This window comes from Hermetia illucens, chromosome 4 (assembly GCF_905115235.1).
Source record: "Hermetia illucens chromosome 4, iHerIll2.2.curated.20191125, whole genome shotgun sequence".
NCBI lineage: Eukaryota > Metazoa > Arthropoda > Insecta > Diptera > Stratiomyidae > Hermetia > Hermetia illucens.
The window spans coordinates 100,853,379-100,879,582 of record NC_051852.1 but is presented as its reverse complement, the minus strand read 5'-3'; the positions used below and the strand labels follow the sequence as shown (position 1 = coordinate 100,879,582).

The window sequence follows — 26,204 nt, the reverse complement described above, 5'->3', positions numbered from 1 at the left end:
TGCGCTTTGTTAAAATGAACCCAAACAGTAGATTGAATATTAGTAGGAGGTCCACTAGACATTTTTTAGAAAATCCGGAAAAAATCGAGCTTCCCAGGATCCTTCAAAAACAGTTTCTGTAAACTTTAAATTTCTACTAAAATCCCATCAAGCAGCCATGCCACCACTGGGATCAATAATTATCATTCTGTCTGAAGCACCTTTTGTTGCAGACTTTTTAACATTACCTAATGGGGGAGATGTACTTGAAAGGAAGCGATGCTTCTTTCAAAGTCCAATCCAATCCTCCAATAACGTACTGAGTTCAGTATTTTTCTACGGTGCTCAACTCCTGCACGTTTTCACTATACCTTTTTCGCACTGTTTACATGTCCAAAAAGTTCCCCTAATCGAATATTCGATTTAAATGCAGCAGCAGTTTTCCCTCCGTGGATTTTTGTTCCCTTCTAGGCAGGGGACGAACCCTAAAAACAATATCGTTCGTTTTATCGAATGCGTATTGTATGTGTTGTCTTCGTACTAATACACAGGCAAATGCCAAGGGATGCAACGAATTGAGATGGATGGTCTCTATGGAATTTCCAAGGGGTGAAATCCTATCGAAATACATCCTGAGTAGAAAGTATTTGATCGGATTACTTTTCGTAGTGCGAGCGATATGTGAGACGTTTTCAGAAGAATGAATCAATAAAGATTTATTAAGTTTATTGTTTGCGCACCAGTTGACAAATGCATTCAAGTCAATTAGACCAATGACTTTTGCCCAAGGAGACGAAAAAGTTTCCGTTTTTCACCGATATGAAGACATACATGCTAGAAGCATCAAAATGAATGTAATATGATCAAAACTCAGAAGTAACGTGAGGGCATAAAAGTAAATTCTTTATAATTGTTACAGTTAGATTCAAAACCAACGAAATTACGAAATGGAGGAAAATGTTTAGCAATGTTAACTGAGACAAACATTGTTACGAAAAAGCACACGAAAAATCTTCCTACACAGCCGCTCTTGACTGAACAGTAAGTTGGAAACAATGGAAATTATCTGATCAAGTGTCAATGATTCATTCGAAGTGAATGTAAAGCGTGACAAAATAAATTGCGACTAAATTTGAAATAATTATAAGCACTGAAGAAACAACCCAGAGGCTTGCGAACCACTTTGTATAGGCAATGAATCCATGTTCCTGTGAAAACGAAAGCAACTAGTCCTTTTTAATATTTTGCACTTCCATTAAGAAAGACGGGATACTTCATGAACGGTTAAATTTCAATTGAATTTGCTTCGAAATACAAAAAAACAAGTCGGGAAACCGGAAGCTAAACGCTTCAGGTACGAAAGGTTTTGTGTATTTCTTAGTACGTAGTACGTAATATATTCATATATTATGTGATAGTATCCACTTTCGGGTGATATTGATATTCATAGTCTTCAATTTTCAAAGAAGTAACAAATTTGAGATATTATAACTTGTTAGTAATAGTGCGATTTCCACCAAACTTGGTAAGATCATGCTCTATATTATAGCCTATATCACTGCAAAATTTCATGGTACTAGGATGAACTTAAGGGGAGTTTCTAACCAATTACAAAAAATTGTAGTAATATACTATTATTAACTTTATTTAAACAGTTACCGGCATGGAAGGTATTTCGGAGCCCAGGCACCATATAGTGGCAGCCTCCTGATTTTTTTCAGATTTTTCGGTTTGGTAGTTTCTGAGAATGGCCCCCTTAAAGGAATGGTCACTTTCAACCTCCCGCGCTCCCCACCCTTCCAACGAATATCAAAACTAAGATCGGCTTTGGAAAGTACTAATCGAGACCTTTAATTTGATACCCCGCATGACTGTATTTGATGAAAAAAAATTGTACACCCCCCTTTTGCATGTATGGGGACCCCGCCTTAAATTCGACGTAAAAGGATGTCATTCACTGTATGCGTGAGCGTTCACAGTTCCCACCTTTCTACCAAATTTGGTGTTAATCGCTATAACCGTCTCCGATCAAAATGCGTGTGACGGACAGACAGACAGACAGACAGACAGACAGTAAACCGATTTTAATAAGGTTTTGTGTTTACACAAAACCTTAAAAAACAAGCCGGGAACCGGAAGCTGGGCGCTTCAGGTATGAAAGATACTGTTTGCTTCTTCTGTGAGTATATTTCACTGTAGAACTATCCCATTTGTACATAGCCCGTTATGTATATGCATTTAGCATGTCTAACTACCCACTTTAGTGTGATATTGCAGTAAATTTACACGGTAAAGTCAAGTTTGAGCTACCGTAACTTTGTTACTAACAGAATGATTTTGATCAAACTTGGGGATAATATGCTTCATATTATATTCTATACTACTACCTTTTATAACTCTGGGATAAACTTAAGGGGAGTTTTACTCAATTTCCCCAAAAATACATTAATATACTATTATTAACTTAATTTGAACGGATATCGATATGGAGAGTATTTTGAGGCCTGGGCATCATATAGAGGCAGCTTCGTGATTTTTTTCAGATTTTTCGGTTAGGTAGTTTCTGAGAATGGGTCCGTTAAATAAATCATCACTTTCCACCCCTCCCACTCCCCGCCTTTCTAACAAATCTCAAAACTAATGCCGGCTTCAAAAAGTACTAATCGAGAGCTTTAATTTGATACCCCACATGACTATATTCGGTGAAAAAAAAATTTACACCCTCTTTTAACTGTATGAGGACCCCCCTAAATCTCAACGTAGAAGGGTATCACTCACTGCATGTCTGGGCGTTCATAGTTCCCACCTTCTCACCAAATTTCGTGTCAGCCGTTTCTGCCTGTATAGCCGTTTCTGAGAAAAGTGCATATGATAGACAGGTAGACTAACAGACAGACAAACATTGAACCGATTTTAATAAGGTTTTAAAGGTTAAGCTTTAAAAACGATAAAAAATTTCAACATCTAATCTAGTGGTATCGGAATTAGCTAAAACGTTGGAATATATTATTCTTTAGATATATGAGAGCAGAAAAATATCATTGAAATAAAATTTGTGTGTTTCGCAAGAGCTTGTAAGATGTTGAACCCAAATCCCTTCTCAGAGTTTTTCATTCACACGCTCATCACTTCATTTTCGGATAATCAAAACTGCAAAAAACACTTCCATCAAAACAACAATCATTTATCTGATCATATCGAGACGTAAAAGAAAATTGGCAAAGTAAAGTCGTTCAGCTGATATCTAAGATATCTGAGATTTACAAGTGTCAAATGCAGACGTAGATCTACTGATATGCTATAACTGGTCTACATGAACTTCTGAGAAAGTCAGATCCTCTGGGATTCCTAGGCTGCGACCAGTAATATCTCACTCAGAACTCTATGCAGAAATAGTATGTGCATGTTTGCATAAAAGGTTTTGTTTTACACAAAACCTTAACAAGTGCAAACATGTTAAATTGGAGGCATAATGACGACGGACGAGGATGATTCGTAAACACAAGAACTGATAGAGCAATCGACCTTAAATCAACAGTTTTCAAGCGTTTACCAAAGATGGGTACCTGCGGAATTTTGTATGATACAAAAGAAAGTCGTTTTTGTTCGATGTAATGATTAGTCTTAGTCGCTATTAACAAAAATTGAATGATTTGAACCGTTCGTTGTTTGAAATACGATCAGGATTCAAAAAAAGCATCACAAAGTCATTTTCCTTCGTGACAATGCTCCATCAAATACGGCAAAGTCGGTCTGTGACACTTTGGAAACATTCACCTAGGAAGTTCTATCCCATACCGCTTATTAACCAGACTGACTTGGTTTCTTCCGAATAACACTCATTTGCAACGATGGGTCACGCATGTGAAAAATGGCTCAATAAATGATTCGTGGTGAAGAGCGAGGGTTTTTAAAATCAACAAATTGCTCGAAATATAGGGAACATACGTCACTAGTAATGAAACATGCTTTGAATAAATCCGGTATATTTGTCACTACAGTGAAAGAACTCGATGACTTTTGAATGATTAGCGGTTCGTTTACCGATAATTTGAGTGAACTCAAAACAAAACAAGTCGGAATACCGGAAGCTCGTGCGTTAATCTTATGTAAGAAATTTCAACGCACATTTTTCTATCCGTATATAGCTACAAATACAACATCCTTCATATTTTTCCAAACTACGAGACATACGTACATATTACAGCCATAGATATTCCGCTCACCCTAAACAAACAAATTGTCAATTTCCAAATACTGTACACATATATGCACGTATATAAATGGATCGTACCCATATTTCCGATTTACTTCTTATATCTATTTGAATTAGGCACTACCCGCAAAGTTCATTAGCACGCATATATTATATACCTACATACACACATGTCTGGGTGACAAATAACTCAAAAACTAAAACAAAATAATTCTCTGCGACCCAATTCATAAGAACTCATTTCGTTGTATTATTGACGAATTGATATGTGATGATACGTCATGCAGGTTGTTGAGTGCACAAAATTTACAAAAAAATGTGAAGTTTCACCCCCTATAACTTTGTGAATAATAGTTGGATTTTCTTCAAACTTGACCAAATTGTGCACTGTGTTCTTCATTACACGCATGCCAAATTTAGTACTTCTGGGATGAATATAAGGAAGGTGCCGGGTAAATTTCTAAAATGTGGAAGTATACTATTATTAACTTTATTTGTGCAGATATCGGAACCGGATATATTTTGAGGCCTAGATTTCGTAGAGATGCACCACTGTGATTTTCTTCAGATTTTTCGGTTGGATAGGTTCAGAGAACGAGACCTGTTACATTTTTTGGGTGTTATATTTTGAGCCCTCACTCTCCTATGTTTCACCCAATATAAAATATTGAACCAGTTTCGAAAAGTACTAATTGAGACCTTTCATTTGATACCCCACATGGCTACATTCTGTGAAAAAAAAATTTGCACTCTCCATTCACATGTTGGAGGTCCCGCCAACTGAAGACGACGGACAAATACTGCCACCACCAAGTTTAGGAGAAACAGTCCGTGCAATTCATCGGCTAAAAAATCATAAGTCGCCAGGAGCCGATGGAATTACAGCCGAATTGGTTAAATATGGAGGCGACCAGTTACACCAAGTGGTTCATCAACTTGTGCTCAAGGTATGGGACAGCGAATCAATGCCTGACGATTGGCAGCGAGGCATAATCTGTCTCATACATAAAAAGGGAGATATCACACAGTGCAGCAATTATAGAGGTATCACGTTGCTGAGTACCATCTATAAGATATTCTCCACTATCTTGCTAGGCCGGATAGCCCCATACGCCCAGAACATCATTGGCCCATACCAAAGAGGCTTCACTCCAGGCAAATCAGCAACAGATCAGATTTTCTCTCTGCGGCAGGCGATGGAAAAACTGTTGGAATATGGACAACAGTTGCACCATCTGTTCATCGACTTTAAAGCCGCCTATGATAGCATAGCCAGGGTAAAACTGTACACGGCCATGAGAGAATTCGGTATCCCGACGAAATTAATAAGACTGACTAGGCTGACCCTGACCAATGTGCGAGGCCAGATAAAAGCAGCAGGATCACTCTCAAGACCATTCGACATCAACAACGGTCTACGACAAGGGGATGCGCTATCATGCGTCCTCTTTAACCTGGCCCTCGAGAAGGTGATCCGTGATGCTGAGGTGAATGCAAGAGGTACGATCCTCTTCAAGTCCACCCAACTACTGGCCTATGCTGACGATATCGACATCATGGGAAGAACCACCCGAGACGTTCAAACTGCCTTCATCCAGATCGAGCAGGCGGCGCGAGATCTTGGGCTGCACATCAATGAAGGCAAGACAAAATACATGGTGGCAACGTCAGCACCGAAGACGAATCAACCAACAACATCAAACCGCACTGGTCAAACACAAGCACGAACAAGAATAAGGATAGGGGAATACAACTTTGAGACCGTTGACAATTTCTCCTATCTAGGGTCGAAAATCACAACCGATAACAACTACGATGATGAAATCCGCGCACGGTTGTTGTCAGCCAACAGAGCCTACTTCAGCTTACAAAGACTGTTCCGCTCGAAACGTCTCACCATAGGGTCAAAGCTCTTACTGTACAAGACTATGATCTTGCCAGTCCTCATGTATTCCTCGGAAACTTGGGTTCTTAGCAAGAAAAATTGCGAACTCTTGGCCGCGTTCGAGAGAAGAATCCTTCCCCCTACATGAGGATGGACGATTCCGTAGCCTACACAATGACGAAATCTATGAGCGATACTATGACCGTCCGGTTGTGGATAAAATCCGGCTCAATAGGTTATGGTGGGCGGGTCACTTAATCCGTATGGATGAAGATGATCCCACCCGAAAAGTCTATAAGGGCAATATCTATGGTAGGAAAAGAAGACGAGGCAGACCCTGCCTAAGATGGAGCGATGGCGTGGGCCAGGACGCCAGACAGCTTTTAGGGATATCGAATTGGTGGACCTCGGCGCAAAACCGGGATGTCTGGAGTTCCTTATTAAGGCAGGCCTAGACCGGATACCGGTTGTTGCGCCGTTGATGATGATGAATTCAGGGGGACCATTGATCATGACGACCCTATTTTAAAAGAAAGACTCTTGATATTCCAATAAAACAACAAAATTTTGATAGAACATTTTGATAATTTCCAAACATTAACGTACCGAAAGCTTGTTTATGATTGAATGGTGAGCTCCACTAATGACAACTAACAGCAAATGTCAGAAATTAGAAGTCGTCATTAGCCGTCAAAATCCTATCATCCCTATTGTGAGTTGATTTGAACGATCACCATAAATCGCATCAGACTGAATGATGCCTCAATTGAAAGCTTTTGTTTTTGACAACTTCAATTTCATTAATAACTTTTACACATAACGAAATTTGCAACTCTTAGGAATAATATGTATCAGACAATTACCTAACGGCAAAGCTTAATTTATGGAAATAGGATGGATCCTAGACATGCAACGAAAATGCCAAATTAATAAAATTGCCGGTTTCTCGATAGATAAGAAAGAGGCAGACAGCGGAAGCTTTCAGACACAAGGAGCGTAGAGGTATAAATATTATCTATCAGGCAATTCACAACTCAAATGATACATGGTAATAAAAGAATAAATCCCAAGGTCCAGACTAGATAAATAAAAATAGGCACATTAGATAAAAAAGGAGAAAACCCACGGACGGCGGCTACCACCGACAACCATAATGCCAACATTGAAAGAAGTTTTTTCTTCATATTTCTTAAAGGAACATAAGAATGGAATTTCACACGCACTGCAATGCTTACACAGTTGCGGAAATATGAAAAGGATTTGCCCTATTATGTTATTTCATGGGAAATATATGTAAATTTAAATGATTCGGAAGTTATTACTATACAAAGAAATATGGCGAATGGTGTATTTTCTAACTCCCAACTTAACATATATTTTAACAGCTCCTGGTAAACGCATTTTCTTTTCAAATATATTACTGATACTTGCACCTAAATAATATTCAGACCTAGAAAACGTTTTTTTGTCATATTCATACCGAGAATTGATAATATTTTGTTGAAATTGGGCAATTTATTTGATCATATCGAAAGGATCAGAATAACGAACTAGCATAAAGGCATCCTTCTTATAATTTTGCGTTGCTCGAAAATTTGATTGAAAAATACCAGCACAATCTAGGATGAACAATAAACGTAGATTTTTTAGGACATACATATATCTAGGACAAAGGATGATCTTTGAAATCGGGAAATGTATCCACCACTATATGTAGGTGCAGAGCGGGCAGTCAGCCCTAGGACTCAACCTGACTGAGGCATCGTCTAACCATTCATGTTAAGGGATATTGAGCGTTCTACACTAGCTAATCAGCACTTTGTACTGAAAGAATCCAACAGTGAAATAGAGGGTCCTGGACAATCAAAATACAAGCTAGTAGAACTCGATGCAAATCCCAATCTAATTGACAAAATTATAAGGTGGGTCTCTATTATATCAGACTATTCACTTTAATAGAATACATACTAAAAATCTATGATATCTAAGGATGTATCGAATTGAGGCGCGTTCTTCGATTGTTTTGACGCTAGCATATGGAGACATTTGACGAATCATGCGTACCGTCATAAATTAAAGACACTAGTTCTTCTCTTTTAGTTTATGGTTTGAAATGCTCTTTGGTCGGATGTGAAGCATTTTACCTATACCATAAATCGCAAGAAACAAAACCTTATTTCTGCATTGCAATACCAACCATTCGGCTGACACATCCTACAACGTTCCAATGGGAGCTTGTTGAAAGTCAGCCTTTCGATCGCGTTACCACACATTCAATCTAATTGAAAGTCAAACCGGGCACACTTTCTTCACCATCTCAGGCGTGGCAACTTCATTTAGCTGACAGCACCACTGCACAAAAATAATTTCATTTGCGGGTCCCTATGATCGCACGCAGAATTCTTCGCCCCTTAAACTGTCCAGCGTTATTGTCTATATTATACTTGTTCTTGATGATTGTGTAAAATATGGTAGAATACTATAAGATTTTATGGGTGCAGATAGTGAAATGAAGCAATTTCGGATTTAGCGACATCACACTTATTTTTTTAAGTATTGACCAAAGCCCCAGGGGCTGATATCCTATATATATTCAGGATAATCTTACACCCCGTTTCACGTGTTATTCAAGTGCAGCGAAATTAATGAGATTTCATAGTTACCGGTAGATCACTCCTTTCAAAATAAACTGCATGCAGCTAACATCTGCAGACAGACGGAGGGACTGACAAACTAAGAACGATGAATACATTTTAAGAATTTTAATTTGCACAAAACCTTACAAAGGATAAATAGAGGCCAAAGTATATTTCCATGTTTTACCTTGGGAATAGATTTGTCGAATTGGGCTTTGCTTAAAAGTACTCACTTGACTTATCCAAATTATATCTCATTAAGCGAATCAAATTTACAAGGAACGAATGCTGAAATGAATGAGCCAGCATTATTTGAGAAGCCAGGCCTGGATATATAGATCGTATGCTGAGGAGTATCCTCCAGGCCACTTTATTTGGAAATTTCCATATGAGAGGTTGAGGAGAAATGGGAAAAGCAGGCGCTGTTCCCAGAATGAGTGTTTCATTTCATCTTATCTAATTTGAGAGAGTTCCTAATGGAAGATTGCCTTTTTCTATTCGAATAATTGATGCTGTCATGGCATAAAATAATCCAAAAAAGAAGCTAATAAGTAAGTCATCGTTGGTTCGATCGACAGAACTTTTGTACTTCAGCCTCGTGACTTTGTGCCCCGATCTTTCGGAAATTGAAGCAGGTTTAAACACAGTCGTCATTTGATTCCAGATAACAGGGAACCAAATGTTTAGACCAAAACGCCATCTTCGAAAAAAGTCAATGCTACGTCAAATTCGGACAGTAGCGAAAGCAGATCTAACGCTGTTAATGCGTCGACCGACATATAGTTCGGTGCCACCGTTGGCAGAAACCTAGCTTCCTAGATATACAAATTGATCAACACTTTCGATGCTCTGGCCATTAATGCAGATAGGGAAAGTGCGATGCCCCTTCACACTGAGAACATTTTGTTGGTGTTTATCTTCAATCTAACTCTACTTGCCTCTCTTTCCAAATCCAGAGCTCTTTGACCAAGGTTCATGACTCTTTAAGAGATGTCATCAGCGTAGTCGAAGTGTCTGAGGAAAGATGTCATCGTCCATTGAAATCCTTCAGGCCCTCCGGACAAGGCAACATGAAGAACGTCACAGTAATAAGAAGAAATAATATCGGTAACAAGATCCAACTATGGCGGATCCCGCTTTGGATCGTAAAAACTTATTTTAATGCAGTACGTGACGTTTTGCGTCATCATATTTCATTCTGATAATAAGTACCAGTTTTTTCAGAATGTTCCTCATGCGTAGAACACCCTAGATAAACTCCCTGTTCACACTATCCAAAGATCCTTCGAAATCCATGAAGAGCAGGCCAAGTGAAAATCTAAATTCCACGTACTGTTCGAAAATGATCCGTAGGGTGTTGATGTGGTCAATGCGGGAAGATCCGGAGTGGAAACCAGCCTGCTCTCTGTCGATCAAGCATTCGAGATTTTCTCTGATGCGCTCCAAGATTATTCTAGTTATTATCTTTGTGACAGCAGGAAGTACGCAGATATCTCTCCAACTGTGGCACACAAAACGAGCTCGTTTCTTTGGAATTGACGATCATATTCTTCTTCCACTCTCTGGGAAAAGTCTTGGATTACCAAGATTTCCGTCGAGTGGAAATTGCAGATCTGCCTTAACTGCAAATGCAGTGAAATATAACTCTGCGGAGAAATCGTCAAGCCCAGCGGCTTTACTCCGTTCAAATGTATTAGCACCCGGAATGATTTCTCTTCTGCTTGGAGGGACAGTTCGTATCCGCATGTTATGATGACTAGCCATTTCATTCACAAGGGGAACCTCACCAGATGTGATACGATTAAGAACCATCGTGAAGTGTTCTTTCCACCTCTTCAGTTGTTCATCATCGTGGATGAGAAGTCGACCACATGCAAGCTCCTTCGTGATGCAGTACATAGTTCTGAAATCATTGCGATTTGCGGCATCTTCCATTTCCCTGACCACTGCAATAGCAAATTCTCTCGTCACGGAGTGCACTATAATGAACTTCTCCGGATTACGCTCCGTATCAAAATTCGAGGGCGTCACGCCTGCCATCACTCGCACCGGTCAGTTTCGTCCATCGATCCGCTTCCACGATTCTGTAGTCACCAAGACCTTATGACATCATTTCGAGGCATGGCCGACGACCTGTGTAGTACCCGAGAAAAGAGCATTTTTGATGACGACCCAATGCTCATAGATATAACCAAGCGTTACTCAGTGTATCTGCCGTTCGATCAGCAAGACAGCTCTCTCACTGTCGAGCGACAGCTGGGTTTAAAACTACCCCGAAGTGATTGATCTGATTGCTCGTACGGCGTCGATAAGGTCTGCCAGAAACCGGCTCCTAGGTCAAGAGAGCGACCCTTGCGATAGCCATCAGAAGCAACCCGACATCGAATTCGTGTCAGAGTGCGGCAAGAGGGAGAAGAGTACTTTCCAGAATTCCAACATCTTATTTCGCATAGGCCCAGATTGTCCACTTTATACGCTGGAATTCCCGCTCAACTCACAATGTATGAAACAATAAAGAGTCTGACAAATATCCACGAACTATATCTACCTCAACACACCCCAAACCCACTCAGGAATGAGAGGAGAAATTAGTCTTCACGAAAACAAGAGATAGAAGCGTATAGCGTCTCGTTGACTTTTCACCCAGTCTACAGCTGGCCGGCTTATTCAAACGATAAAAACACCTCGGAGGGTTATCTTCAATGAATCTGAAAGATATCTTTAGGATCATCATTACCAAATGCATGATGATAGATTTAGTGACAGAAGTTATATAGTCGCTGAACTTTTTTGGCAAAGTTGCGACACTGTCGTCATACAGGGTTTTTTATAGGCTTCGTGGTTGCCAGCAACTGTACGCAGGAATAAGGATCCAGAATTGCGTTAGTGCTCACAATTTGACAGGGCATTAGAAATGTAATTAATGAGGTTGTGCTGGTCCGTTGGTATTGATGTCTTATAAAAGGGTTTGAATGATTCCCCATCCTTTAGAAGAATCTGTTTCAGAGTGAGGGCGAACTCTTGAAAGGGTTTCATCTTTGTTCGTTGGTAGACTTCAATTCTAAAACAAGCCAGGACAATGACATAAGGTAAGGAGTTCGAAAGCCTCACATTTTTCCATCGATCCCATAAATAGTGAGCTTTACAAAAAGTCAGCTTAGTTTTGGTACATAGACCTACCGCCTTGCGAGCAGATTCTACTAACTACTACTGAGCTAAATCTCAGAAATTCATGAAGATTAATTCCTAAATACTTGATCGTGAACTCCTCACTATTGTGTTGGGCTAGGTGTTTGGATTTTTTGTGGATAAATCTAGACTGTTTGCGGAAAATAGATTTTACGTTTTGGCCTCGTTGATTTTTATATCTCAGTTAAGGTAGTATATTTGCCAATGACTATCAAATAGTTTTCGCTCGTTTTAGCTGACTTGTCGGATCGAAGAAAATAATAATGCATCGTTAAATAATTAGATCAAATCTATGTCACTTTCGGCGATGGATCCCTGTGGGATTCCCCAAAATAAAAGGTAAAAGACTACTAATTATTAACTCCAAAACTAAAAGTCTAGTTGAGATCTTTCACGTTTATTGTGATGTACAAATGGCATCGTGAGTTTAAACAGGACGATACTTCCGTACATTACAATCAGGGGAGCGGAAAATCTTCAATTGTGACTGACGAAAATCGGGAAAGCTGAAACAACACAAGTTGAATCGAATGCGGGTCTCCAAAGAGTTTTGGGAGCGCTACAAACAAAAAGGCGATGGGGAGTGCTTTGGGATCATATAAGCATAATTTCGATTGAATATCTGACTAAAGGGGAGATTTTTAACGTGATAAGATACTGTGAGGGCCTAAAAAGATTGAAAAGGATGATTTAGAATAAGAGGGGCATGTTGGTAAGACCTCAAACGGACAACACCACAAAGGAACTCCTTAACTCATTTGGACGCATTCTTAAGATCATCTGTTGACTTTCTTGAACGTGACCATTTAAACAGGTTTTCCATGGCCGAATAAGTGAATGGGAAGATAGAGAAGTGGACGAAAGAAATGGCGAGAAACTTTTTCAAGGTAGACATCAAAAAATGTTTCCTCCCCTTCGCCAGCTGCATCGAAAGGGATGACAACTATTTTGAAAAATGCCCTTCATATGTCCGGATACCTGAGTGGTTAGAGCACAAGGCTGCCGTATGAAAGGTCGCGGTTCAAATCACATTGGTGGCAGTGGAATTTGTATCGTGATGTGACGTCGGATACCAGGCGACTCAGCTGTGAATGAATACCTGAGTCAAATGAGGGTAATATTCTCGGGCGCAATGCTGACCACATTGTCTCCTATAGGGTACTGTAATCCTGTAGTGAACGCTACGCTCTTAAACGAAATGCTCTAACTTACTTCAAGGCCCTAATCCAATTGGATTGTTGTGCCAACGATTATTATTATCCTTCATATGTACAAATTAAATTATATAATTTTTTGAAATTATTTCTTCTTTAACATACCCAGACACAGCGGATTCTGAATTATTTTTCAAATTGGTCCTTTAAACGACAGATGTTTGAAGTTTCACTACATAATGCTAACATAATCGAAATAAAAGTGTCATGCTACGATCCAAATATGAAACAAGTCGAGAAACCGAAGTTGGATGCTTCAGGTATGAAAGGTTTTGTGCATTTCTTTTATAAAGACATTTGAGTGTGCATTTGTCCCATTAGTCCCATAGTACATAGCACGTAATATATGCAAATGTTATGTGAGAATATCTACAGATGATATTGACATTCAAAGTCTTAAATTTGGAAAGAGACGACAACTTTGATGTATTATAACTTTGTTGGTAATATTGCGATTTTCACGAAAGTTGGTCGGATCATGCTCCATATTATACCCTATATTGCTGCAAAATGAACAGATATCCTTATGGGGGGTATATCGGACCCTAGGCACCATATAGCGGCAGCTTCTTGATTTTTTTTTTCAGATTTTTCGGTTAGGTAGTTTCTGAGAATGAGTCCATTAAAGAAATTATCAATTCCAACCCCTTGCACTCCTTACCTTTCCAACAAATGTCAAAACTAATACCGGCTTCAGAAAGTACTAACCGAGACCTTTCATTTCATGACTATATTTGATGAAAAAAATTTACACCCCTCTTTTGCATGTATGAGGACCCCCCTTAAAGTCAGTGTAGAATTGCGTAGCTCACTGTATGCGTGCTCGTTTGCAGTTCCCACCTTTCCACCAAATTTGGTGTAAATCGCTACAACCGTCTCCGAGAAAAATGCGTGTGACGGACAGACGGACAGTAAACCGATTTGAATAAGGGTTTGCTTTACACAAAACCTTAAAAATTGGCGACCAGGCAATCCTGAGTCATGGCGCAGCACTATCTTTTTCAACGTTCAAACAATAACGAGCATCACTTTCCAGCAAACACACAGTTCAACATTTCTCCCCAGTGTCCTTTCCAGTAGGGATGTTGAGTTTAATTTCAATTTATGTCCCACGCAAATGCTGTGAGGAATGTTTATATTTTAGCAAAGCGCAATCCGCTAACTTCATACAATTTATAAATTACTGGGGAGCATACCTATTAAATGGCATTATCCTGTCGAATAGTTAAATCCGCTCCCCTGCTTCTACGTAGCTTCTGTTTACTTCATCCTGAAATGCCATCAACTACTGTTCAAACTAACACATTCAAATATACACACGAATATATTGAAGAATTATTGCTTTCCATCTCTGAGAAAACCATTCCAGTTTTTACTATGACGTAAAACGCAATCTGAATCCCTTTACCAAAGATATGACGCCATCACCAGATTACCGTATGATATACACATATATTTTCAAAACATCAACAAACGTAGGAACAACGCAAAAGGCAAATAATTGCAGAGAACTTTTTTATGGTAAGACGAAAGGGGCCAAAGTGTAGATAAAGGACGAATACTCTGAAATTTGTAAAAGCACAACCCTCGTAAAAACGACGATTGTGCCGTGTTTGTTGTTGGCTGTATCAAGCTCTCTAGTTGGTCTATCGGTGTGGCTGGTCCATTTTTTGATTAATGTTCTTTTCGAGTTCGACCGGATAATAAGGAAATTGAAAGTGTAGGTGAAATTTAATAGATACGGCAGCTACCGCGTATCTACCAAGTTTCACCTACACTTACAAGGATTAGATTTTGGAAAGACAGATTTCGGCGTGTTTATTCAAAACAGTTTTCACTGAAATAATTGGGGATGAGCTTTCAAGGTAGATACATATGAAAGGTGAAGGGAAGTAAACAGAATAAATTTCGATATTACGCGAGGCGCAAGTATAATCATAGTCAGTTATGCAGCTCAACTGCTCCGATTTTTTCTCGTCCATAACAATCTAAAATTGAAATAATCTCCAGCAGATGCATCTCAAACTCACGACCCTTTTGTTCGAGCAACTAAATCGTCTGGCGTATACCCACTACCGAAAAGAACACGAGCCGTAGATCCTTTCAAGAATGCTGTTTCGGGTCATTGTTCTTTGGACCAGCTGATCGATACTCCCGACACATCTGTTCCCATCGCATCAATGGATGAATTTACAATCTGGTTTTGTCGTCGTCGGTACTTTCCTTTCATGGTAATGTGCTGTCGTTCGTTGCAGCCTGAGCGCCCGGGGTTGGGACCTGAATTGCAGCAATGCACATCGCTGCTCACTGACAAAAGAAAACCCCGCCAACCTGAACACACACTGTCCACATAGTGATTGCGGTGCGAACGACAAAATCTACCAGAAGACTTTTGTAAAGTAATAGATTCAATTTTGGAGATTCTTTTCAAAGTATCTTATCGAAGTGATTAAGTCGATGGGGAGCAAAAATCTGAACAGACTTGGACTCTGATGGGAGCATGTATATGAATTTTACGATTACGGAATATATGTTCTTAGCCTGGCTATTATTCAAGGTTAACACCTAACATCAAAGTAATGAGCTCCAAAGAAAACCTAATTGGCAAAATAATGAGAGTTGTACGTTCTTCGGAAAAACTTCAAATCTCTGAACTGATAAAAGGGATACCGATAGCACTGAAGGAGTGTAATGCGGCTCTCACCGTAAGTTCTTTCAACATGTGCCTCGTCTAGATTGTATTTCAAGCCTCAGTCTTGGGATCATAATCGGATTCCCGTAACAACCATTAAAAACCGACTGATACAGTTTTGGTTGCAATTTTCGTGTATGATATGTGTTTCCAGGCCAACACATATCTTAGAAGGCAGATTTTATTTTCGAATTTAAGGTGCCTTTTCCTAACCAAATGTTCTTTTTTGTGAGACTTCCAATCTGTTATACCCTGCATCAGGGAGTAAGGAAATTTCTAAGTGCATTCAAACGAAAGTATGACGGCCATCCACCGCAGACACTAGCGATTGGTTTCCTGGATAAAGAGACGTCATAGCACTAAGAAACTAAAGATTGTTCCGAATGTAGAGATACTGAATTTTAGGAATGGGGTCTGATGCAGGCAGAGATGGAAGTACGTTTAAGACTACTTTCTAGTATTAGAAAAAAAAATTATGCAAAATTTTAAAATACAGATTCCCCTTAAGTGAACTGAAGAGTCGAAAAATGAAGATCTTTTTCGTAAATAGCCTGAAATAAATACGAAAACAGTTAGCTGTGGGTAAATGCTCCAATATTCTCATGTACTCTACTTTGTTGGCTGCTCGGTCGGTCATGTGCGCTGCAATAAAAAGCGAAATTCCATTGCTCGCAAGTACTGAAATCTTCAATGTTTTCAGATGTTTTTATCTTTTCCAACAACGAATGTTAACTGGCACCGGAACGCGTAAACCGCGCGCAATTCATCCAACAGCTGAATAGTCGGAAAATGACGAGCACACGGATGGATGGTTAGCGACCGGTTCCACGGTAGTAATTTTGCTTTCAGGTTCACCATAAGCATCATACATTGTATTTATCATTTTGGTGTCGGCAGAGCGGTACAGGCCGAGAGGTTAAGAGTCAGAACATAAACTGTTAAGGCTTCCAAAACTCAAAAATTGCCCCCGTTTGACGAGCATGGCACGGTACAGAGCAGTGGTGGCTTTTGGTGCACGGAACATCTGGCCGGCATCGGAAAATGCAACTTTAAATTTGAATAAGAAAACAGAACTATTCGGATCAGTATCATCGTACTTTTGGTGGGAATGCAGTGTTGCCTGAAGAGATACATACGCATCGAGTGGCTTCGTTTTGTTCATTGCATTAAAGAATTGTTAGGAAACTTGGCGAACCAAACCACATTCTTGCAGAAAGATAATAATGCACTCAGAGCTTACAGAATTATTCACTGCTCAGATTTTCTAACTTCTAACGACAAACATTTACTCCTTCTCACCCCATGCTTAAGCAACTTACTCCTATTTGTCACAAAACTTGAATGAATTATTAAAAGGGATAGAAATGAATTGCAGTTTAAAACAAACGAGTCGATATTGGGATCCCCATGAAAATAATGCAAAACCACTTAAAAAGTTTTGTTTGGTTCGACCTATCCAGAGAGAAAAGTTCGTCAATATTGGTCATTGGTAGATTTAATGTTTTACAACCTTCATTTTCTCGTCCAAAGATGTTGGGCCTCCAGCTTGACGTCTGTACATGTTGAGAGGCGAGTTGTGTACGCGGTCAAATAAATACACCAATGGTGGTTGTCGCAAAAGTTTAAGATGCCGATATCAGTCCAAGACCAAGTTCTGTATAAATCAAACCATTAACGATAACACAATCGCAGGCCCTACTTAATGGAACATGACGTGAGAATCCCAAGATCCAAAGGACGTTGTGATATAGTGGTGGGTGGGACGGCCATGACCATTCTTCTACTAAAAATAATCTCGGGGACAAAGCTATTCCTAAACAGGGAAAACTGCCAGACTTGACAGTGCAAATATTATATCACGAACAGTAGGGATAGGCAGGTATCAATAGCCGAGTCGAGGAACGTCTAGCCTAGAATCTAGAATCTAGCCACTCGAGAGATCAGAGAATGCATGGGACAATGCATTTGCATGCGTCTAAGCAAAAAGCTCTCGTTATCCGCTTTTTCTGTAGGATGGCTAGATCGTTTTGAACTCAGCTTAGGTGGTGAATCTTCGCTATCTGAAATCTGCGGCTGACAAGTAGTGGGAGTAAATTCCTTCCTTCACGCCAGCGATACGACGGATACGCTCACCAAGGGACTAGCAATCCGACGGGATGCTCATACCTCTCTATTTTCCTATAACCGTTCATCTGCACTGCCCCAACAGTCAGGAGAATCTTGCCACTGAGTACAAAGACTTGATGTTGGGTCGGCTATCGATCAGAATACTATATTACGCTTGGGGCTCCAATCATACCTCTAGCAATTGATAAGCTTCTAGTATCGCCAGTACCTTCGTTTGGAATACACTAGCGTATCCTAGAAGGCCGTATGGCTCACGTGTCGGGGATTTGTCGCATCAAAACTCTACAGCATCGTCATTATCAAAGTGATCAAGAAGTTAAAACAAATTGTAAGAAATGATGGAATAGTTTTGACTGAATAATGTAATGTTATAATTCCTGCTATTTTACAAAACTATGAAGAAAATTTCAGAATTTATTCTGTAAGTCAATTCTTAATTCTTGAATGGCTAGAGAAAGTCGCGGCCAATACACATACAACTCATCATCACTGGACTAAGATACTTGAAAGCGCTGCGAAGAAGAAGATATCTGAGGTAAGTTTTGATCGAATCATCATTTCCACAATATATCCTTCCTTTGGTGTACCATAAAGATCCATTCTGCATTCGCAACTATTTTTATTGTTCATCAACGAACTTCACTCTCTTCACTATCTATTACTTTCTTTACGTCGATTATCTTAGGATTTTTCCTTTGTAGTGTCCCCAATAGACTGAGTTCCTTCAGACACTCTGGTTCGCTGGTGTTCTATAAGTGTTAGTAAACGCCATTGGACATGTTACTCTCTTGCGAGAGATAGGGTCTTTGGCATTAGAGCTACCGATTATAGCATAGGCTTCTATCTGTTTTCTATTGAATATAAGATTACGCCAATGTCAAAACCATAAGAGTTGATCAAATTAACCTGCAACAGGCGTTTCTGCTGATAGTAAAGCTGGCAAAGCTGTAAGATTGTCTTTATATCTTTCTAGTCCAAGAGACATTGATTCAATTTCATAAAATCTGTAATATTAGATCAGTTAAAGGGACTAGGATACGAAAAAAGATCTAGAAGTCCGAGAACCGGTATCAAAATTGTTAGAGACAACCTCGTTAAAACAATTCTGTTCCCAGGACCTAGTTAAAGTCATCTTTCAATACCAGATTAATGGCAAAAGGAGAAACGCGATAGTTGCTTTTGCGTAATTACCCTATAATTGTTTGTGTCCTTCGCCAAAGCAAAAACTAAGGTAGCGTATGCAGAATCAAGTCGTCTTGAGTTCTTAATAAGTTGAGATCCGAACACTCAACATATTTTTTGGAGAAGTAGCGGAGTGTAGCTATTCGATTTCATCACTTCAGCTGATCTCATACCTGCGTTTGCTAGACGAAGCAGTGATAATTCAGACTACCGTTACTTTACTACAACAACAACAACAACTATTGTGGACGAACAGACTACAGTACAAAGATGGAATTCTAGGAAAACGGGTTGAACAAAAGTCGGTCATCTCTTAGGGAATGAAGTGAAGTTCTTTATGAGACCTCCTTTAGGAACAGAAAATCAATTGACAATCGCACGCTTTTCGAATGCTTTCAAGAGGCTTGTCCTATTGCCAGAGGCAAAGACGGCAAAACGGATCCTCGGTGGAAACAGAACCAGATTCAGAAGAATCGTGCTTATAAAAGCAAGAGAAATGACGACAGATTAAGCTTGAGCGTCAACCAGCATGAAAGGCTTGTGAAATGTCCGAAGCGAGATCAAACTGTGAGCAACTGCAAAGCGTGGAAGCTGTGGAGACAGACCCTTTGTCCAAAGCGGACCCTCCTAGAAAACTGGATGTAACTTTCACAAAGTTGGGAGAACAGATGACAGAAGTGAGGGGGAGAAAGTTAGCATTTCTGCAAATCATAAGTACTGTAAGAGGAATTGGAAGACTGCGAAACCAGTGGTTGCCAGTGGCATGGGTGGCAAATAGTTAGTAATGCAAAAGAGTGATATATCGTAGAGCTACATGCCCATCTCTTGGCAGACTCTTAAGGCAATCTTCATAACAAAACTTGAGGAAGATTAAACCCAAAGAACCTCAGACAGATCAGCTTAACATCATTCTCGCTGAAATGTATAGAGAGGTTGAGCGTCACGTTCACGAGAAGGGGCTAAGCTCACCATGACTAAATGAAAGCTAACATACTTACCAGCGTGGCAAGTTCTGTGAGTCTGCTCTTCATTTCTTCGTTTCAAAGATAGAGGACGCAACATTGAAAGGTGAGTTACGCGATTTTTGACTGTGCGTCCTTTGGGAATTTCGTGATGACGCCAGCGAGCATGATGTCCATGAAACTTTAACTATGCTATGTTGAAGCAGAGATTACTATGCCCTGAAGTGGGCATTGTTCGCATTATTCTGTGAACTGCAAAGTCTGTCAATGCACAGCAAAGGTTATGGGGACGACGTGGTTATGCTAGCTGTTGGTCGAAATATCGGAACGATGTATAGAAATATAGGTGCCTCAAGCTCGGACTTAAAGTAAATCCAAATAAAATCACAACGGTATTATTTACAAACAAGTCGGGAAATCGGAAGCTCGAAACATCAGATATGAAAGGTTTTGTTTGCTTCTTGTGTAAGTATATTTAAGTGCAGAACTATCATTTGCACAATCCAGTAGTAAATTTACCCCGAAAAGACAACTTTGAGCTAATGTAACTTGAACAGTAATAGTACGATTTTGATCAAACCTGGGGATAACGATCTTCTATATTGCTGTTTTTATAACTTCTGGATAAATTTAAGAGGTTTCTAATCAGTTTCCCCAAAAACATAGTAACACACAATTATTAACTGAATTTGAGTATATGTCGATATGGAGAGTATATATTTTAAGCCCCAGTCACTATATAGAGGCAAAATATTTTTTTTCAGATTTCTCGGTTGGATAATTTCTGAGTGTGGCTCCGCTAAAGGAATCATCACTTTCAACGAAATTAAGTCTGGCATCGAAAAGTACTAATCAAAACCTTTCATTTGTTACCCAACAATTCGGTAGAAAAAAATTTTACAGCCTTCTTTTGAATGTATGAGGACCTCCCCCCTAAATTCAACATAAAAAGATGTAACTCACTGGATGAAATTTTGTGTCAATCTATATAGTCGTTTCTGCGTGTGACGGACAGACAGACATTGAACCGATTTTAACAAGATTTTGTTTGTAAAGAAGAAACTGACTAATCTCTATATATATCATAATATCTATCTCTATATATAACAAAGGAATTTTCACTGTAAACTAGCCTCATTACAAAGAACTATATATCTAGGTGTTACCAGCATAGTGGACCTGCAATGCAACGCAGCTCTCCATGTACTACTCTAGTTACAGCTCTTGGATAAATATATTCAGACCACTATAATAAGAGCTTTTCATAGACTAATACCTTTAGTTTAGTAGAAACAACAGATGCCAGGGGCACAGAACATTGGAAGAAATATTGCGAGGACCAAACCAGTACTTTAATGCCTTCTAAAATTCTCAAATCCCTACATATCTGTTTAGTGGACGGTATAAAGTAATCCTGATGTACTTAGGTTCTTTACACACATGGCGAAAAAACAGAACAGGATTCTAGAGTTAACCTTTCGAATAAAAAGGAAAAGTGAGCTTCACCTCTGGGACATTATGCAACTGCCTTTCAGGATAAAGCAGAATTGACATGCGATTGAAGGACAGGCTCATCGCAATGTTCGGCGATAGTCAAACTGGGCCGTTGAACAGTAATTTAACCCCTCAGGAAGCGTTGAGTATAGAAGCCGATTGAACTCTATTACTAGATTCAATTTGGTGAAACTACTCCGGGGCAGGAGAAAATGAAATCTCGGATGCCTTAACAAAATAGAATTCCAAACGTTTCTTGCAAACCAAAAATACTGAAAAGTTTATACGATCGAAAACCAGGAAGGCCGTCCTTAGCTAGGTAGCTGAAGTGAAGAGCAGAGTGTTCAGAGGGGAGTGGCGAAAGCTACAAGCATCAGAAAAGGTAACTATTCTGTTAGATCCGAGATGCTCCCCACAGAGCAGCCTCCTACCACTTTTTCTGTAAAGGAAAAATTCGAAAACGAAGGTGCCAGACAAACCATATTAGGAGTTTTCCCGTCTAGGGATAAGGCATAAAAAAAGGGTAAACAATTTCCCATTTGTTTTATTTTTTTTTTTAAAAGATGCGAGATCCTTGCGCTGAAGAACAAAAGCATTGATTCCCGAAGTACTGTATATGATTAAATGAAGTAACGGGGTGGTTCCCGAAATACAGTTTGTTAACGAATTACTTATTTTGCCAAGAAGAAAATCTGTTTCGCAAATAAAGTGAATACTTTTGTAACCAAAAATATTGGCCTTGCTTGCTTCAAAAATAAATACGTTAACTACTTGAATTTCATGCAAAAGCCCCCAACAATTTTCCAAAAGAAATCAAGAACCCAGTCCCAATCGAAATCGACAACACTGGCCCCAGAACCAATAACAGGAATTACGGACGAGGGTACGCTATGAGCCCGTGTCTCCTATTTATCGGCTGCAGGGACAATGTGACCCTCTCTTTCCATGGTCCGGAAAATCGGGAGCCGTACCTCAGCTGCTTCGCAAGAAGAAAGCCTGGCAGTGAGTCGTTTTCCAGTTGATTTCCGATCGAGCCCACGACACGGGCCAGAGGGTGACAAAGGTGATAGCCGAGGGAGCAGCAGCTCGAATCCCCGCGCCGCCAGGCTAGCCTGCCCGGATGGCCCTGGCAGCGTCGACCGCCGTGTTTTCCCCGAGCTGCGTTCTAGTCTGTCTTTTTTGTGGATCAAATTCCGCGATCGTCGAGGAGGCATGTGCGCACGCAGCTGGACGGCCCGCGGGTGCCCCCCGTGTTCTATGACTTTTGGCATTTGGTGCTGCTCTGGATGCCGTCCCGACTCCACTCCCCAAGCACATTCCAAATTATGCAACCGCCAGGCAGCCTGTGCAGGAGCTGCGGACAGTGCTTAGCTAACGACATACCTTGCGAATGCGATTTATCCACTGTGCGCAGGGGGCGACTCGGCAGTTCTCCTCGGAGTAGTTCACAAACCAAATTCAACTCGGACGACGACGCACTGATTCATAAATCCTTTGTGTTTACGAGAGTGCATTCGCACAATTCCACAACTTCCCAAAATAAACAAAAGTGCAATCGGGAGGGAAACCAAACACTTTCTCACACTTTTCTCGTGAAATATCTGAAATCACTTGTGTGAACGGACGATAACGGCGGCTGCAATCGAACGATCGGAACGAGACACACGCTGACGCACAACACAAAGACGTTTGCTCTGTTTTCCGGCTTTTCCTGCAATCGAGGCAAAAAATAAACAACGAAACCGTGGACTAAACACACAAACGAACAGGCGAAAGCGACAACTGAAAGCAGACTTCCTACTCCACGGACGGATAGCGAACGACTGTGGCGTTGTCGGGCGCTTTCCCAGCTCGTGGCGGCACCGCGGCGCTTTCCGTGCGAGATTTTCCTCACGCGAGAGAGCCAGGAGTGGAGCGAGGACCGTCTTCTTCACGTGAATTCACGGGAGAGCGAGAGGAAGTTTTATTGCAAGCGCGTCATTTCCGGTGCGTCCTAGTGTGGTACAATTGTACAGATTTTCCAAGGCGTTATTTACACGCAATTGATATGCAATAATATTTTGATATGAAACTTGGAGCATAAAAATGTAGAAATTGTGTGTGAAGGGCCACATATGTACGGGCTGTTTTTCTCTGAACATTATCATGTCAGGTACTAGTACATTTCCAGATTAGTTAAATTAGTTTTACTTGGTAAGCCTGCAAAGGCAAAACCAACAGCAGGGCAGATAACTTGATGTAAAAGCAATTAATTTACAGTAGTTTATCAATAAAATTTAAATTTGAATTATTACTTGAAGCAACACCTTCCAATCCGCTTGAAGTTATCCTAATAATAACACCACAATCCAATTGGATCTGTACCTTGAAGTGTGTTAGAGCACTTCATACCCTACAGGATTACAGTACCCTATAGGAAGCAGGGATATCGAATTGGTGAACCTCGACGCAAAACTGGGATGTCTGGAGTTCCTTATGAAGACAGGCTTAGACCGGATACCGATTATTGCGCCGTTGATGATGATGATAGGAGGCAATTATGTCTGCTAATAATCTGACTTAACGGAACTTTTGCAGAGTTGAAACATTCTAAAGGACCAATGGATGAGCAGCTAGTGTTAGATCTTGTCTTATTTGCATATTATACGTCCAACGAAAGTTTGGCTAAGTGAAGTCTCCTATCCAGTAGGCTGAGAAGATATTAAACTAGTTGCACTTGGTCTCGTCCTCTCATCGTAAAATCTGTATGTCACATACAGAAACCCACACCTCACAAACGCAACCGGGAATCTCCTAACCCAGCGCATCCACTTTTTCATTGTCGGCAATACCTTTATGTCCTGCTGTTCACATCGATTTTACTTCGCTATCAACCGCCTAGACCAATTTAGATCTGATATGAAGTGATACGGCAGATTTGAGTGCTGGCCGAGTAGATTTTAGAACGCCTGTACTCCTACCGCAAGTTCTTCCGACACACAGGTTTGTCTCATACACTTGTGTCGAAAACACCGTGATTGTATAGGGGTTCCGACATATTATGCTTTGAATTCACCTAATGTACCCGGCAGTCCCATCCAATTTTTTAGATTCATCTGCGCGAGTATATTATGCTATCAAATTTCTACCTTTGAAAGGAATCTGATAGCTGGTAGCCTCAGTGAGCTTGACCTTACCGTGCTACAGAGGTGTATATCACGGCGAATTTAATAACCCCCATTCTAGTGAGAATCAAATGAACGAGCAATTAATAAGAGGGAAGTTATCCCAAGAAACTCAAATCCAAGCCCAAGAGGGAGAAAAACCCAGGTAGGCCAAAGGCGAAGTTAGGAGGACTCGCTTTAGCTCTGTTAGTATGATGAAGGGCATCCACTGGCTAAACTGTCAGGGCCTTGTTAGAATTCGGTACAGCCGCGTCTTCGACAACACTGGCGTCGTTAACTTAGCTTTAGTTATATCGTTCGACAATCAAGACGCGGCAGGCCCATCGGACCCTCAGGTGACCGCCCTCGCTGTCCGCGTCCCTCCATTTTGGCGATGGAATTCGGAACTGTGGTTCGTCCATTTGAAGGCGCAGTTCCACATGTCCGGAATAACGGCTGACGCAACCAAATTTAACCACGCGATTGTAGATCTGGAAGAAGAGTCCATCCTCCTGGTAGCCGACATTGGAGGCGCTGGCGGCTGCGGCTGATAACGTGCACGCACATCCAACAATAGCGGCCATTCAGCAGCCTTCTGACGAAGTTGGCAAGCTGCAGCGTGAAATAGCCGCACTAGTGGCCGGTATGGCTGAAATGAGGGCGACGCTGGAGGCTCAGCGTTCGGGCGCCAGATCGCGAGTTCGCTCGCGGTCTTCCGCTCGAAAAGGGCGGTAGTCAGGACAACCTATGGACCGAAGTATTTGTTCGGCGAAGTATTGATTCGACGAGAAAGCCACTAAATGTATGATCCCGTGTAAATTCGCCTCACCTCAAAAAACAGATTACTACCGAGTGTAGTTTCTAAACCAGTGAAGCACAATGTGCAGCACCACATTAACACTACTGGTTCCCCGATCTTCTCGAAGGTGCGTACTCTACCATCCCAGAAACTGGCCATTGCGCGGAAAGAGTTTGAACAACTCGTTCAACAGGGTATCTGCAGGCCCTCAAACAGCTGTTGGTCTTCCCCACTCTATATGGTCCCTAAGCCAAACAGCGAATGGCGCCAATGTGGGGATTACAGAAGGCTAAATGCACAGACTGTTCCTGACCGATATCCAATTTTACTCGTCCACGACTTTGCGCATCACCTCGCGAATTGCCGCATCTTTTCGACCTTGGACTTAACCAAGGCATATCATCAATCCTCCAATAGCTCCAGAAGACGTACCAAAGACGGCAATATGCACACCCTTTGGACTCTTCGAGTTCACCCAGACGACTTTCGGATTGTGCAATCCGGCGCAAACCTTTCAAACCTTGATTTCTGTTTCGTATACTTGGATGATGTTTTGGTCGCTTCTTCCACTGAGTCTGAGCACTTAGCCCATCTCGAGTGCATTTTTCAACGTCTCCTTGAGGCCGAGTTAGTCCTAAACGTTGAGAAATGCAAGTTCCTTCAAACACAGGTGAGATTCCTCGGCC

The 26,204-nt window shown here is 40.7% G+C and overlaps 1 protein-coding gene across 2 annotated transcripts in view; it reads right to left on the bottom strand.

The window, feature by feature from the left end:
* LOC119656280 (RNA-binding protein 24-like) overlaps positions 1-23,412 on the bottom strand; it is a 123,553-nt gene extending 100,141 nt beyond the window's left edge. For both annotated transcript variants that reach the window (XM_038062707.1, XM_038062709.1), the window contains exon 1: positions 22,960-23,412. The gene's annotated coding sequence lies outside the window, so the exon portion shown is untranslated. The remainder of the gene's footprint in view (positions 1-22,959) is intronic.
* Positions 23,413-26,204: the final 2,792 nt, after the last annotated feature.